Source organism: Oncorhynchus mykiss, chromosome 7, assembly GCF_013265735.2.
Source record: "Oncorhynchus mykiss isolate Arlee chromosome 7, USDA_OmykA_1.1, whole genome shotgun sequence".
Taxonomy (NCBI): Eukaryota; Metazoa; Chordata; class Actinopteri; order Salmoniformes; family Salmonidae; genus Oncorhynchus; species Oncorhynchus mykiss.
In genome coordinates this window covers 46628771-46644566 of record NC_048571.1, presented here as the reverse complement: position 1 = coordinate 46644566, position 15796 = coordinate 46628771, and the positions used below count along the sequence as shown (strand labels likewise).

The 15796-nt window shown below is 43.8% G+C and overlaps 1 non-coding gene and 1 pseudogene across 1 annotated transcript; both read right to left on the bottom strand.

Annotated features, from left to right (window-relative positions):
• Positions 1–6074: 6074 nt before the first annotated feature.
• On the bottom strand, positions 6075–14976 carry LOC110528958 (annotated as a pseudogene).
• On the bottom strand, positions 10301–10353 carry LOC118965406. The gene has a single exon (XR_005052732.1). It is a non-coding gene; the product is annotated as a U7 small nuclear RNA (small nuclear RNA).
• Positions 14977–15796: the final 820 nt, after the last annotated feature.

Sequence of the window (15796 nt, the reverse complement as noted above, 5' to 3'; positions counted from 1 at the left end):
GTGTGTTGTAGGACAGCAGTCTGCGGACAGACAGGTTTCTGGGTTTTGAATTTAGTTCCATGCAGATGCGAGAGACAGAAACAGGACAGAAGTTGCTATGAAGAAGTTGGGAGAAAAAAAAATAATATATAATTTATGTTAAGAAAATGTAGGATGAATACTTGAATACAATTTTTTTTTATGCCCTGAAGATTCAACATATGGTTGCTTTTAAAATGTCTAATGTCATGTTCTCATGAAGATCACTGCCCTCTCCTCTCTTCAAAGTACATGCCTAGGGTTATTTTATTTAAGTTTTGTATTTATTTGGTTCAGTTTCATTTGGGTCCTGCTGTCAAAAGAACAGGAACTGGTGCTGTGCCCTACAGGGTAGAGTTCTTCCTCACTAAAAATAAAATACAATTATGCCATTATAATGGCCTTGCAATCCCCTATGGAAATGTGCTTATTAAACCAGCTACAGAGACATTCTAATTAGGCCTAGTGGTTGGTGCTATTACTTCTATTGCTGCTCTCAAAGTGTGAAAAATGATGTTTCCATCTTATGTATTTCTCCACACATTATTCTTTGCAGGAATTTAGAATTTAGCTGCATCTTTGGTCAAAGGAAGTACACAACCCATCACTTCAAGAAGGGGAGATCACATGCTTGATATCATGGGATATTCGTTCTGCTCAGTGTTTTGTAGACCAAAATACTAACTCATCTCTTGATTTCAGCATAATAGAGATGTACCAGAACAAATTGTCTAGCAGGTGGTGTTTGATTCAATTACGTTTAATGATCCAAGAGTGTGAAGACTGTACCAAGGAGCACCTACCTTGAACAAGGAGAACGTCCAGAGAGCCATGCAGGGGTGATGATGAACTCACCTATTTATCCCACAGAACCCCTATTAACCCTGTTTCACAGGGTTACTCACCTATTTAACCCACACCCTTTAACAGCAGGTAATCTCTTTGGATCCAGTCTGGTGACGAACCAGACAGAGCTACTGACATGCTTTCACTTCCATGTTTATACATACTATACACGTACGTGTCTGTCTTACTCTCCCGCTGTATATGTTCCCATGAATAAACAGTTGACACTTCTTTTAACAAAAAAGGGACAATTCAACTCAAATGAATGTGTGCAAAAATCAGACAGCGATGTTCCATTGAATCACCAGACATGTTGTACTATCAGAGATTGTCACTGACTGTAGCGGTGAGAGAGAACATTGGTAATAGGATTGTTACAGCTTAGATAGAAAACGCCAATGGGTCTGCAGGTTCAGGTGGGTAGTTTGGTTCAATGATACACAATATTGTCATGGATCCCCCCGGTACTGCTGCTCATTCTGTTCACCAGTTTCTGGAGATCTATCACTGACATCTGAACTGGGTCATCACCACCAACCTCGGACTGTCTTGTCTCATTATGCACACCTGGTTCCCATTCCCCCTGATTAGTATGTGTATATGTGTGCCCTCTGTTCCCCATTGTCCTTGTCGATCACTGTCCTACAGTATGTCCTTTGGTCTTGTGAATATACCTGTGCTCTGTTTTATTCGGTTTTTGGTGCTATGTGTATTTTTGTGCACTTGTTATTACGGGTGTCCTCCCAAGCGTAGGAGAAGGAGGCATCTGGGCCTCTGCTCCTTTGGTGGAGAAAGGGGTCATTTTTCCCCGACCTGCCCTCTATCCACAAATAGGTGAGGAGGTGACAAGCCAGGGAATTCCCCTGCTCCAATCCAGGCAGGATGCAAGATCTCCCCTCCTTTTCTGTCAACTCATCAAATTCCCTGAATACCCTAGCCCCTCACTCCTGTTAGCTCTGATTGATTCCGGAGCTGCCTGGAATCTGTTAGACAGTGCACTGGACACTGCATTACGCATCCCTTTGGTTCCACTACAGTCACCCATTCCGGTTAGAGCCCTGGATAATTGTCCAATAAGGACAGGGCTCATGCATCACGGTTCCTGTTTCTCTGCTGATCCATGACACTCATTTAGAACAGATCACCTTTTTGATTATAGACACCCCCATGCACCCTGTTATTTTAGGTCTCCCCTGGTTGAGTTGGCTTAACCCTGTTATTTACTGGTCTGAGAGGAGACTGCTGGGTTGGTCACAGGAGTGTCAGGGGAGGTGTCTCACAGTGTCTGTTAACACCACTATGGTGGAAAGTCCGGACTACACCCCTCAAGTGGAATTTACCGGAGGAGTACCAGGATCTGCACAGGGTTTTCTCAAAGACCCAGGCTACACGCCTGCCTCCTCATCACCCCTGGGACTGTGCCATTGACCTGCTGACTGACGCAGCCCTCCCGAGAGGATACGTCTATTCCCTCACCTAAACGGAGACCGAGTACAATGGAGACCTACGTACAGGAGAGCCTCCAGCAGGGTTTTATCTTCCCCTCTAGTCACCAGCCTCCTCAAGCTTTTTTTGTGAAGAAGAAAGATGGGGGACTGTGCCGCTGCATTGATTATCGAACTCTGAATAAAGCCACCGTCAAGGTCAGCTATCCTTTAACCCTCATTCCAACCATCATCGAACAAATGCACTGGGTGCCGTACTTCCCGAAACTGGACTTGAGGGGCTCCTACAATCTGGTGCGCATTCGTGCAGGCGATGAATGGAAAATGGCCTTTTCCACGACCATGGGCAATTACTAGTATCTTATAATGCCTTTTGGCCTGTCTAATGTTCCTTCAGTCTTCCAGGCCTTTATTAAAAAAAGTGTTTCGGGACATGCTGGGACGGGGCGTAGTGGTTTATATAGATTACATTTTGGTCTATACTGCTGACCGTGCCCAGCATGTCTCGTTAGTCAGGTCTGTGCTGGGAAGACTGTTGGCGCATGATCTATATACTATGTTTTTCCATTGGCCCATGTCCTTTTCGGACTACTTTACATCCATAGAGGGAGTGGAGATGGAGGAGTAACGTGTCAGCGCAATCAGGTCATGACCCATCCCCAACTATGTGAAAGCAGTGCAGTGATTATTGTCTACAAAACAACTCCAAAGCCCTGAAAAAGCCATAACATTATTGGAACAATTTTCTTGAAATTAGATATGGCCCCAACAGATCTCTTTTATCTGTGTTGACTTTATCTCTTTTTTTGGGGCCCCAAGTTCGGTGGCAATGACATCTGTTTCTTCATTAGAGAGGTGCTCCACTTCGGTAATGACAGGCTGCCAGACCATATTTCTGACTGACCATTCTGAAATAGACTCTATACACCCACTACTTGTTGTCTCTATCATGTCTCCATCATAGCATGCTTTTATTAACCTAGCATGAGTGGAACAGGCACTGTTAAGTTGTAGCCTAGAGCTGCAGGGCGATAGATTGTGTCAGTGGACACACACAAAAGAAAGTACCACCACACTGGCTTCAATGTTCTTCTGATTATACGTATGGACCTGACTATGGCCAGTCAAGTTATTATTTTTGATCATCTTTCTCATTTGAAGTATTAAAGTTTAAACTCATTTAAACTCTCAAAATGATTCATGATGAATTCGATCAATAAATATCCCGTATCTAACACTATATATGTATCTAGGATAAGAAAAAGTTCAAGGCTATGACACGCTCATTTTAGAAGACATTTTGAGCAAAACATTCGGCCGTAGACATTTTTCTTGAGGTCAAAAATAAATGGTACAGGTATCACTCAAGTTGTAGTCTTAGCATAGAAGGACAGCGTAACATACTGTAGTCTACAATCAATGTCTGTCCGTCTTAAGTGTTGCGACTGGTGTGGCTGTGACCAAGGCTGTGCTGTAGCAGCTGCCCACTGCAATCACCATGAGGAAGTTCACCTCATGTGGTTAAGTGCTGGTTGCTAGGTGACTGTTCTGGGAATGAGGCACTCAGTTCCAGCTCCAGTCCTGAACAGTGTGTGTGGAAGACTGCTTGTCCGGCACCATGCACACAACCCTGCTGTCCAATCGCCTTCTGTACACACATCCTGTTGCCATAGGGACTTAAGGGGTCGCTTGCTTACTCACAAAATTACATAAATCAAGTATTACAAACAGGATTAGGTCTCTGCTTCGACATGTTCTGGAACGCTCGGACACAGAATTACTCAGGTGAAAGAAAAATGCTTCCTCGTGAAAAAATTGCTGTCACAGACCAACCTGAACCCTACCTTGATGAAAGACAAATCTCACTGGTCACAGGTGTTTGATATACTGTGCCACCTCTGATAGAAGTGGAATGGCAGAAGAAGCGTTCCCATGGTCAATCAGAACCAAACATAACAAACTAAACATATAGAGCAAAGGGAACCCTCATTATAGAGCTGAGAAAATGTAGGTTGATGCATAACATCCTTTATAGTTCATCTCTCTCTCTGACACTGATACCATCTCCCCAACATGCTAGAGAGGATGGGTGCGTTCTTTAAGCTTGCCTGGCTGGTGCCCCGGCTGGGCAGAGATTTCATTTTAGGACCAATAAGATGGTCTAAAATGTGCCAATTCCGCCCACGCTTTAACCTGGGTGAAGTAAAATGAGTGCACCTAGTGGTTGAGCCGCGCTGCTCGACCCCCAGCCCCACAACGTGACTGGAGCGCTGGTCTCATTTCTGGACTGAACACGCCATGGTATCTGTACTAATTAACCCAGATGTGGATATTAATAAGCAGCTGGTATGAAAGCGGGTTTAGACTGGAAGTGGGGACATTTGAGAGGAGAGAGGCCTCATTTAAGAATGGTCACAGTAAAGTGGGACACAGTGGCCCCTCCCGTGGCAGGGGAATAAGACCCGTTACTATATTGAAATACCCTCCGGCCCATCTTAATGTCTCACACCTCTGGAGATTTGGCTCCAATGAAAAGCTGAAGATACCTTCAAGGGGGGCACTGTGTTGAAAGAATACAGAAATACATAGAGAATTGTAAAGTTGAGGGATGAAGACTAGATGCCCATAACTTCTATGCTCTGTATCTTTGAAGGTTAAATGAATGTGGGGATCATCTCTATTGACACGGAAATATCTTTGCACACAACATTTAAAAGCCAATCTAGGAGCACACATGATTTGTATAATACAGGGTTTCACAAACTCGGTCCCCCCCCCAACACTACACAGCTGATTGAAATGACCAACTAATCATCAAGCTTTGATTATTTGAATCAGCTGTGTAGTGCTAGGGCAAGAACAATGAGTTTGGGAAACCCTAGTATAGTACATACCACTAAAAAGCCATACCCGTCTTTTACTGTAGTCAATATCAGACGGTTGGCATAAAGATCTGATAGATTCATCTGCGGTCGGGCGAGGGCTTACAGTCCAGGCAGGGCATGATGAGACTTGGGGACTGAAGTGTTTCGATTGCTAGGTCTGGTGGGACGTGCCCCACATAGCACAAGTACTCTCTGACAGAGAGAGCTTTTAGTTGGTCTGCTCAACACAGATGGAGTTTATACTTTTTTACAGAAATGCTGTATCTCTATATCAGACCAGCGATCCCATCCAACAGAAAGGAGTTGGGGACAGTGAGACAGTTGGCAATCGTGAGAGAACAGTGGGGGGTCATCATAGAAGGGTCAATCCAGGATTTAGAAAAACAAAGCGGTCACCGTGACACTTGTTCTGGTTAACAGCTGAGGGATGAACTGGAGAAATGTAACCACTCGCAAATTCATAGACAGAGCTATGGTTGCAAGGACTGACCATCGATGAGATTTTAACCATGTTTTGAAGCAGTGCATGTTTAGACTTACAATATAACAAGCTTATATTTTGGGACAGCCGAAGCTGTCGTACCCCATCCGTTATATTATTCGAGAATCAATGGTTACATGAGTCCAAAATGGAGCAATCCCGGATTGCCCCTTTAATCCAGATGGATGGCACACTGGTACGGACAGGATGACTACATCAGCAGACTGTGTAGGTGGAGCAACTGATGTGTCATAGAGAACCATCTTTATCTGCAATGATGGACGATGCTGTTAGCAATCAACTGACACACTGGGTGCAGAATTTACATTTAATAAAATAACACGCGCATTAGAATTGGAGAGTTGGATTCGACCAAAATAAAAATAAAAAGCAAGGGTTCTGTGCAAAATGTCTCTCCTTTCCAGTACAACACGATCACTTCAAGTTACAAAACATCAACTTACAGATATGAAACAAATAACCACCTTCCTCTATCTAATTGTTGAGAACAGGTATGTCCAGTGGCAGGAATTGGGCACAGTTCTGTGCACCACAGCAGTATGGTTTCCTCTGGAGGGTATCTGTCCCATTGGCTTCTGTCCCAGGGTCACTCTGAACCAACCCATAGAGTGTGTATTTCTATAGCTCGCTGAATAGTCAAATGTGAGCTCTTGAGGGGTGATGTCCCTGCCAGTGAACAGGGCCAGCCTGGGCACCAGGGAGTGCACCTGGACAGGCACCATGAACAGGTGGGGCTGGAAGGAGTGGTTCAGAAATCGCCCCACATTCCCAACCACAATAGGGTCCACAAAGGTCTCATTGACTGGGCCCTGTCCAGCATACTCCCGCACAGCAATGATGTAGTTGTTGTCCTCAGGCCCCTGTGCAAGCTTTCTATGCCTGGCCTCCTCAAAGCAGAGCACTTTCCCAGCATACTCACACACAAAGGTCCCACAGGAAATGGGCTCCAGAGCTCGCACCCCCAAGCCCCTGTCCTCTGTGGGGTAGACACACAACCTGAACCCCAGGCCTCTCTGGACCACCTGGTTACCTGCAGACCTCACTACAGCCACACAAGGCGTTACACTCAAGCACAGGCCTGCAGTAACAATTGAATGTATCTCCTCTGGTCCTGGTGACAGCCTGTCGTATGTCTGTCCGTATGTCTGCAGGCAGGAGGAGCTCTCTCTCAGGCAGGAGTAGGTGTAGCAGGAGCATCCTGGAAGAATTACCTCACTGGGGTCTATGTGACGTCCTGGCCCCTGGACATTCTCTGGAGAATACTGAAACCAAAGAGACAGATGAAAAGGGGACTGATGTTTTATAAGATACAAAGGTAACCAGGCCAATAAAAAAAAATGTAAACAACCAGTCAAGGTATTGGCGTTGGAGGATTTAACTTAGCTAGAGGAGATTGTTACAGAGTAAAAGTTTTTTCAATCCCACATAGAAGTTTTTTAATCCTTAATAGCATCCAATCCAGCATAGCTCTGCTTCTTTTAGCTAGCAGTGGTGCAAATCTTCAAAGAGAAAGACGTGTAAGAAAATTGTATAGTGGGGCAGTTCACCAGCTTTAGAAGTGAGCCTATTTTGGATTCTCTATTTTGTCCAGAATGTCTAAAGGATGTCTAGTGATGATACTGTGCTGCCACCAGCTGGCAGAAAATAGTTTAGACAGCCTGAATGAGTATCTTCAGGTAACTGCCAAAATAAAGGAAACATCAACATAGTGTCTTCCATGACCCTCCAGAACAGCTTCAATGCGCCTTGGCATAGATTCTACAAGCATCTGGAACTCTATTAAAGGGATGCGACACCATTATTCCACGAGACATTGCACAATTTGGTGTGTTGTTGATGGTGGTGGAAAACGGCGTCTTAGGTGCCGCTCCAGAATCTCCTGTAAGCGTTCAATTCGGTTGATATCTGGTGACTGAGACACACACATACACACGCCCCCTTTAAACCCATTATTACAGTAAACCATAAGTTATTGGGGGGGTTCTACTAGGCTATTATATGGAATTGTTTTATGAAGGTAATACCAAGGGTCATTATGCATTAAGTTTAAGACCTCTTGAAGTATCAACAAATATATACTAAAATCATTTGATTAAACATTGCATTTGGGCTTACTACTATTAGCCCATATAAACACATTGTTACGAAGTGTCTGTCCTATATCTGAGAGATGTAAGATAGATCTGGAATTGAATTATTTTTTTTTTACACGTGCCTTATCTTTGTCACTAAACAGTCTCCATGCAGTCCATACATGGTACCGGGGGAACTCAGACGAGTCTTGTGAGGCTTGTGGGCGTCCTAGAGCCAAACAACCCGCCGTACATACTCTTGTGAGTCTCACCTTTTCACATATTAGTGTGTAGCCCAAACTGTTCGGACGCTACAGACAGGAGTTGGGTTCGAAGACGTCTGTAGGGGTCGTAGAGCAAATCTGGAACAGGATCGTGTTCGTGAGAGTCTCGTCTTTCCGGTAGAGGGGTTTGAAAAACAGTTTCGGATGCTACAGACAATTTTGTGAGGCGTCCCATTTTAAGGGATGGTCTGACAAACACGGCTCTAGCCTTGGCACCATTCACCACAGATGTGGAAGTGCGACATAGACGGAGGCGGAGGAATGAGAGGCGTACAATGCAAAAAAAACAGATACACTATATATACGAAGTATGTGGACAGCCCTTCAAATGATTGGATTAAGCTATTTCAGCCACACCCATTGCTGACAGGGGAATAAAATCGAGCACACCGCTCTTACTGAAGAGCTCAGTGACTTTCAACGTGGCACCGTCATGGGATGCCACCTTTCCAACAAGTCAGTTTGTCAAATTTCTGCCCTGCTAGAGCTGCTCCGGTCAACTGTAAATGCTGTTATTGTGAAGTGGAAACGTCTAGGAGCATCAATGGCTCAATCGAAAAGTGGTTGGCCACACAAGCTCACAGAACGGGACCGCCAAGTGCTGAAGCATGTGGAAAATGTCTGTCCTTTAAAAATGTCTGTCGAAACATACAGAAACCAACCCACATGCACTCTGTTTTACAATGTTGCCCCCACATTTGGATCACATGTAGGTCTATGTAATTAGATTGCAAGAATGTAAGGATGAAGATGTATTTAAGCTCTAAATAGTAATTCACCCAAAACAGTAAGCATGCAGATTTAATAACCAATGATTGGTGGCGACATCAACAATTTAGGAGTCTGTAGCGCCTTTTGCTTAGAAAAAAAACAGAAAAAAGTTGTCTCCCACAATGCTTTGGTTCCGACTTCAAGTTACAGTTGGTGAGGAGCAACTGTCCAGTCGACTGCTGTCGAAAGTTCATGACCTTTGATCACATGGTTGTTGTAAAGGCCATACAGTTGACATGTAGTCACAAGTCAGACAATCTTTATACCCATAAAGCAACACACTTTCAAAGGCGGTGTCCAACGTAACGATGGTCAACGTCTTGACAAAAGTGATCCACTTGAACACGCCCAATGTCAATATAGAAAGGGCACTGCACCAGTCCAAGGAGAGACTTAGGGAAAGTCTATGATTAATGTTTTACATTGTCGCCACCTAGCGGCCTTCTAGCACAAGCACACTATCGCACTGCTGCAATTTTTGCAGTAAGTGGCGCTATGAGACTTAACAAAGAGACCCACTTACAGCCAGAACATCATGTAATGAATCACTGACTCATTAAAGAAAAGTGTGTGTGTGTATGAGACATTAGAATTCAGAGGTAATATAGACCAAATAAAAAACATGGCCATATGAGGAAACAGTGTCCTTTGGTTCCCACATCATAAGAACACAAATACGCATTGTTGGAAGTGGAACCCAGCTGGAGAGTGAGGGAGACAGCAGCCTGTGAGTAAGGAGCGAGGATCCTCTCTTCCACTCCAACAGGGGGACGCCTGGCACAATGTAGCTTTGGAAGCCACCCCTGTTACCTTGGAGATAACGATACACCAAATAGACAACAATGGAGGGCTCCTGCCAGTGACATAATCCATCCTGTAATGATGGGGCTTTGGAAGCACCGTGCTCCATCTGTTCCTTAGACCCATGGAGAGGGGAGAGGAAATGGAGAAGGAAATCATACCACAGTATACAAAAAAATACTATAGTATACTGTAGTGTTTTTGCAGACTAAAGAGTAGAATTTATTGTAGTATATTGGAGTATACTGTAGTATTTACTGTTAACAATAGTATAAATACTGAAGTAAAAGAAAACTGTGCTATATAGGATATTATCAACTGGGTGGTTAGAGTCCTGAATTCTGATTGGCTGACAGCTGTGGTATATCAGACCGTATACCACGGGTATGACAATATTTGTACTGTTCTAATTACGTTGGTAACCAGTTTATAGTAGCAATAAGGCCTCTTGGGGGTTTCTGGTATACGGCCAATATACCATGGCTAAGGGCTGTATCCAGGAACAGCCATACTTAGTATATTGTCCATATACCACACCCCTCGTGCCATATTGCTTAAGTAATCAATGTAGTTTTTGCGAATTGTAGTATACTGTAGTATTTACTGTAGTGTTTTTGTAGACATGACTGTAGTATTTATTATAGTTTTTCTGTTTTATTATCTTTGACAAAGAAGTGGAGGCTTTCTCCATGAGGAAACCTACTGGAGAAATACTAAAAGAGCACATTTTTCATAACCTGTAGGTAGGTAAGACTGGGGAGCTTCAAAGCTTCTGCTCTTTTCTATAACCGGTAGGTAGGTAGGTAGGTAGGTAGGTAGATAGATAGATAGATAGATAGATAGATAGATAGATAGATAGATAGATAGATAGATAGATAGATATAGATAGATATAGCTTCTGCTCTTTTCTATAACTTGTATGTAACACAATAGGTTTTTCACTTATGGGTGACACAAATTGGGACATGGGAAGAGGAATGGGCAGGGCATATGCAAATTAAACACTGTAGTATTTACTATAGTTAAATAAAGTAGTGCTTTTGCGGACTGCAGTGTTTTTGCGGACATTACTGAGGTATTTAATATATTTTAAAATATTTTTCTCAGGTGGCGCAAGGAAGCAGATGGGGAGAGGTCACATTGCTGGCTGGCATTTCAGCTGAACACACAACTGACCCTGTGTCATCTTCCTCTGAGAATACTCCCCCTATCCTAATTCCTTTACAATGTCCTTGTGCAAAAACACATTTTGTTATTTTGAATTCTACTGGATTCTACTGTAAGCAGAAGTATTGCAGTTATGGCATTAACGAGGACACTGGATGCTCACCAACAAAATGACCTTTTTAGGGAAACTAACTTTAGATATGGGTAGAGCTCTGGGTAGAGTATTGATGGCTGTCATGCAATGATGATTAATTAATCGATGAGCCCAAGTCTGTCCAGTCAGCAATATGTAAATATATTACACAATGAAATCTCCCATCAGCACTTTGTCATTTTACTGCTTGCTCCTGCCTCCCTGTCTGCTGAAATTAAGCAAATGGTACAGGATCAAATAGTGTTTAGCAAGACTGTATTATATTCAACCCACACACAGCTTGAAGTGTATCTCTCTGGATTCCCCCAGTGCTGTAAACTGAAACAAAGTCTGGACAAATATATTACATTTACCGTTGAAAGTTTGCTATCCCATACAATAGAGGAAGAAAAATATGCGTAAGAGGGAATGTGTTTTTGATTGGATTTCTCAGTTGGAAATCGGTTCTAAAAATGTACCAGAAGTACCAGCTTGGTTTTCTCAATGAGGGTCTCTACATGATTAATATGACTTGACAATGTGAGGCTCTCATGAAGCACATCCCTTACCTCCCGTTCTCTTAATGACAGAGCTTGTTGGGGGATCTTTAATTAACTCCTTTGTCTTTTGGATTTAATGAGAAGACAACAACACAGAAGACCTGGGCTTTGAGGGCATAATGCAATTGGTTGGACAGCCAATGATCCAAAAGCATGATAGACCACGTCCTTTGGGGAAATGATCAACAACACCCCAGTGCTCTCTCTGCTCCTGTGTTTATTGGCTTCTCTTCAAATTGCCAGTGATGCTGCTCTCAGCTAGTAAGGAAAGTTGCTCGGTGGCATGCTGCTGCTCACTGTTTAATTTGACTTTGGAGAACAAAGGACATTTCAAAGGCTCCCCCTTCTCCCTTCTTTAGCCTGAGAGGGCTTGATTACTAGGACTCTCCCTGTGCCAACTCCCCAGGCCTCTCAAAGGGGCCTGCCATCATGGTTCTCACAGTTCATCAAAGGCCACAGTCCAACTGCCGATGAAACAAAGAGGGGCACAACTCGTGGAGGAAAAAAAAACATTAGGGAGGTTGCCAAACAAGCAAAACTGGGAAAGTAAAAGTAAAAATAGAAGAACAAAAAAAAGGGTGAAACAAGTAATAATAAGTACCCACATTAAAAAGTACTATAGTATACTATGGTATAAATACTGTAGTATTACTATATTTACAGTGCCTTTGGAAAGTACACATTTTGGTAGGTTACAGCCTCCTTCTGAAATTGATGAAATTGTTTTTTTCCCCTCATCAATCTCCCCACAATAACCCATAATGACAAAACAAAAACAGGTTTTTAGAATTCATTAATGAAAAATGAAAAGCTGATACGTATATCACATTTACATGTGCAATCAGACCATTTACTCTGTACTTTGTTGAAGCACCTTTGGCAGTAATTACAGCCTTCATGGGTATGACAAGTTTGGCACACCTGGATTTGGGGAGTTTCTCCCATTCTTCTATGCAGAGCCTCTCAAGTTCTGTCAGATTGGATGGGGAGCGTTGCTGCATGGCTATTTTCAGGTCTCTCCAGAGATGTTAGATTGGGTTCAAGTCCGGGCTCTGGCTGGGCCACTCGGAAGCAAACAAAACGAAAAAGGTATAGACATGGCTGAATTTGTCCAAGAGAAACTCTCATTGTGGACTAATGATTACTCCCTAGATCAGCTAGATGTAGGCAAGAGTGTGCAAGGCGGTAATTAATGTGTTGCTGTCTGTGTTACATCTGCTCCTGCCACGCCCTCTACTGCTCATCCTGTGTCTCCTTGACCTGCCGCCGCTCTCCCAGTTCTCACTCCCTCTCCCTCTGTGTGTGTGTGTGTGTGTGTGGGTGGAGACAGGTGTGTTGGAGTCAGAGCAGATCTCCACCAGCTGCAATCTGTTCCATAATCAAGACCTCTACAAATACTCAGTCCTGCCACATCCACACTGCCAGATCGTAATCTCTGCTCAGTCAGTCTAAGTTTCTAGCCGTTTGTTACTATTTAGATCCTGTTATCCTGCTGTGCCTGTTTTCCTTGCCTGACACGGTTTTCCTCCCCGCAGAAAGTTCTGCCCTTTCTGACTCTGGTTCCTGTCTCCAGTTCCACGTCTCCTCAACCTGCTACTCTGCCCTAGATTCCCCACTCTGCTGCTCCCTTGGATTCCCCTCCGGACCTGCTCACCCTGTCCCAACCCCTCACGCTTCAGCCTCAACCGCCTCACCTGGTTTCCTGCAACCCGCCCGAGCTTCTCCTGGCCTACACTCCATCTTCCCCGTGTTACCAAAAATACCTTGGTTACTTCATCCCAGTCTCCTTGTCTGAGTCTGGTCTTGGGTTTCCCTGTTCCACTCCGCGTAACAGCCTGTCACCTTGATTACTCATAATTCTCTGACCTGTGCACCTACGTTGTAAACGGTCATTCATAGGCTAGGTCGTAGTAACCTCAGGATGGGAACAAGGAAAATGTGAGTATCGTATAGTAGCCTAAACCTATCGAAGTTATATTGAGCTGGGTGAATGTACTATGAATGACAGTCGTCCAATATTGTAATAGAAATAAGACCACGCTCATAAAAAAGTATTATTCTCCCTCATCTTAAACGTCACCGACCACCACTGATCAAAATGTTTCTGAAGCCTGTCGGCCAAGACCCTCATGAAGAACTCACCTAGTCTGCAGAGAAGGCTAGTTGGCTGGTTGATGGGGTTAGGGGGCCTGGAGGACAGGAATGGACTTGCTGTAGGTGGTCTTTAAATACTATATGTTAGCCCTTTTACTGTCCTCTTTGACAATCTTCCCATTGTGTTTCAACACTGTTACTTTTGAGCTGTTTGCCCTGCCATTTAACATGTCAACTTTTTTGCCAGAAGGTTTTGGGGTTTGGATCAGTGTTTAGTTTTTATTTTTTTATCTATCCTAGTAGGTGTCTCTTTCTTTAGCCTGTAATGTTCTTATTTGGGTTTGTAGCTGGTTTACTTTTCTTTTTGTTTCCTCAGATCTGTACTTCATGTAATCTCTACGTGCCTTCCGTTTCAACTGGATGAGGTGAGGGGGAAGAGTTCTGGGATGTTTGGAATGGCTTTGGTGTTTGACAGAAGATTCTCTGGCAGAAAAGAGAATCTGGCACAGCTCCACCGTTTAGGGTCACGGGGGGGGGGGGGGGGGGGGGGGTAGGTCAGAGTTCTTGGTGTATACTATGTCTCTGTATTTTTGCCAGTTTGCTGTGTTGTAATCATATTTCTTTGTTTTTCCTGCAGGTTAGGTATGGAGGGAGAGCGAAGGGAGTATTAGTAAGTGGTCCCTTCCTACATCTCCACATGCCCGAGAACATGGCTACCTTGGCAGCAGGCTCGTGGGTGCAGAAACAGAGGTCCAGTGTTGTGTTAGTGATTTTCTATGATGTTGAGTAGGAAGGTGGGCTGGTCATTGCTTAATAAGACAAGATCATTTGGATTCAGGATGGAGTGGAGTGTTTTACCCGCCAGGTTGATAGATTTGCTGTTGAAAGACAGGTGTTTGGAATTGAAATCTCACATAATTATGAGTTTGTCTTGCTGGAGCAGGTGGTGGAAGAGATGAGGAGGGGATGATTCCAGAAGGGCAGTAGTCGGAGGCCAGAGTCAGGCTTGTTATGTTGGTCAACCTGACTCTGGTTGTGATTCATTAGTTTAGCTTGAATTGATCTGGGGTTAATATGATGGATGTTTCGATGAAGGAGAGAAAACTCTTAATCAGGAGAGCCACTCCTCCCCTGTGACTCTGGGTCCTGTCCCTCCTTAGGATATGATCCTATGAGTTATCCTTGCATAGGCCAAGGAGTTCAATTTGGAGGTCAATGCATTTGGTCAGTGCCCTCTAGACAGGTCGGGCCTGGTTTTGGGGCTGGGACGGAGGCTGGACTGAGAGGCTAATTGGGGCCTACCAAGGCCAGGTAGGTAGGGCACTGCTTGGAGGGCAGCAGAGTGGGATCCCCCCCACAGTTGGCACATTTGGCATCATGCTGTTCTATGGTGCACATTTTGTGTGAGTGTTCTACTCCACATCTCACACACTTGGTGGGGTTAGTGCAATTCTGTGCAGTGTGTTTGAAAAGCTGTCAGTTAAAACATTATGTAACATGGACAGGGATGTGAGGTTTTTTCTACCATGTAATGAAAGAAACCCATGAAGAACCCTTTTTTTAAGTAGCAGGTGAGTGGAGTCTTCAGGCCAGGTTAGATGGTCCCTGTCAAAGGTGGTAGGTTGTTCGGTCCTCCTGCTGATGATCCTGTTGATATTTGTGTGGCAACTTCTTGATTTTGTAGTTCTTTGATTTTCTCTGAGGTGATGGAGGTTGATAGGCCTTTGATTGTTATTTGACTCTGTGGTCTGTCGCTGGCATCCTGCCTTCCATGGCAATTTGCCATTGTTATGGAGAATGGGGCTCCTTTAAAAGCATCTGTTTGCCATGGAGCCAGGAGCTGGGATATGGGTGATAGGAATGGGTGGGGTATATGTAAATGAAATGCTGTAGTATTACTATAGTTTTAAAAAACGGTAGTGTTATTGCGGACATTACTATAGTGTTCTACAGTATACTACAAAATGTTATAGTAAGTATTACACATAATTGAGGCCAGTATAGATTTGTAGTATACTACAGTATGCTACAAAATTGTATAGTAGGAACTACACTATCGAGGGGGATACTACAGTGTGTAGTATAGTATTCTACAGTATAATACGAAATCCTATGGTAAGTATGATCAAGGGATACTACAGAGTATAGTATAGTATTCTACAGTAAGTACTATTTTATAGTAACCTGTGCTCTTTTTTCATGTGGGTAAACACATTAC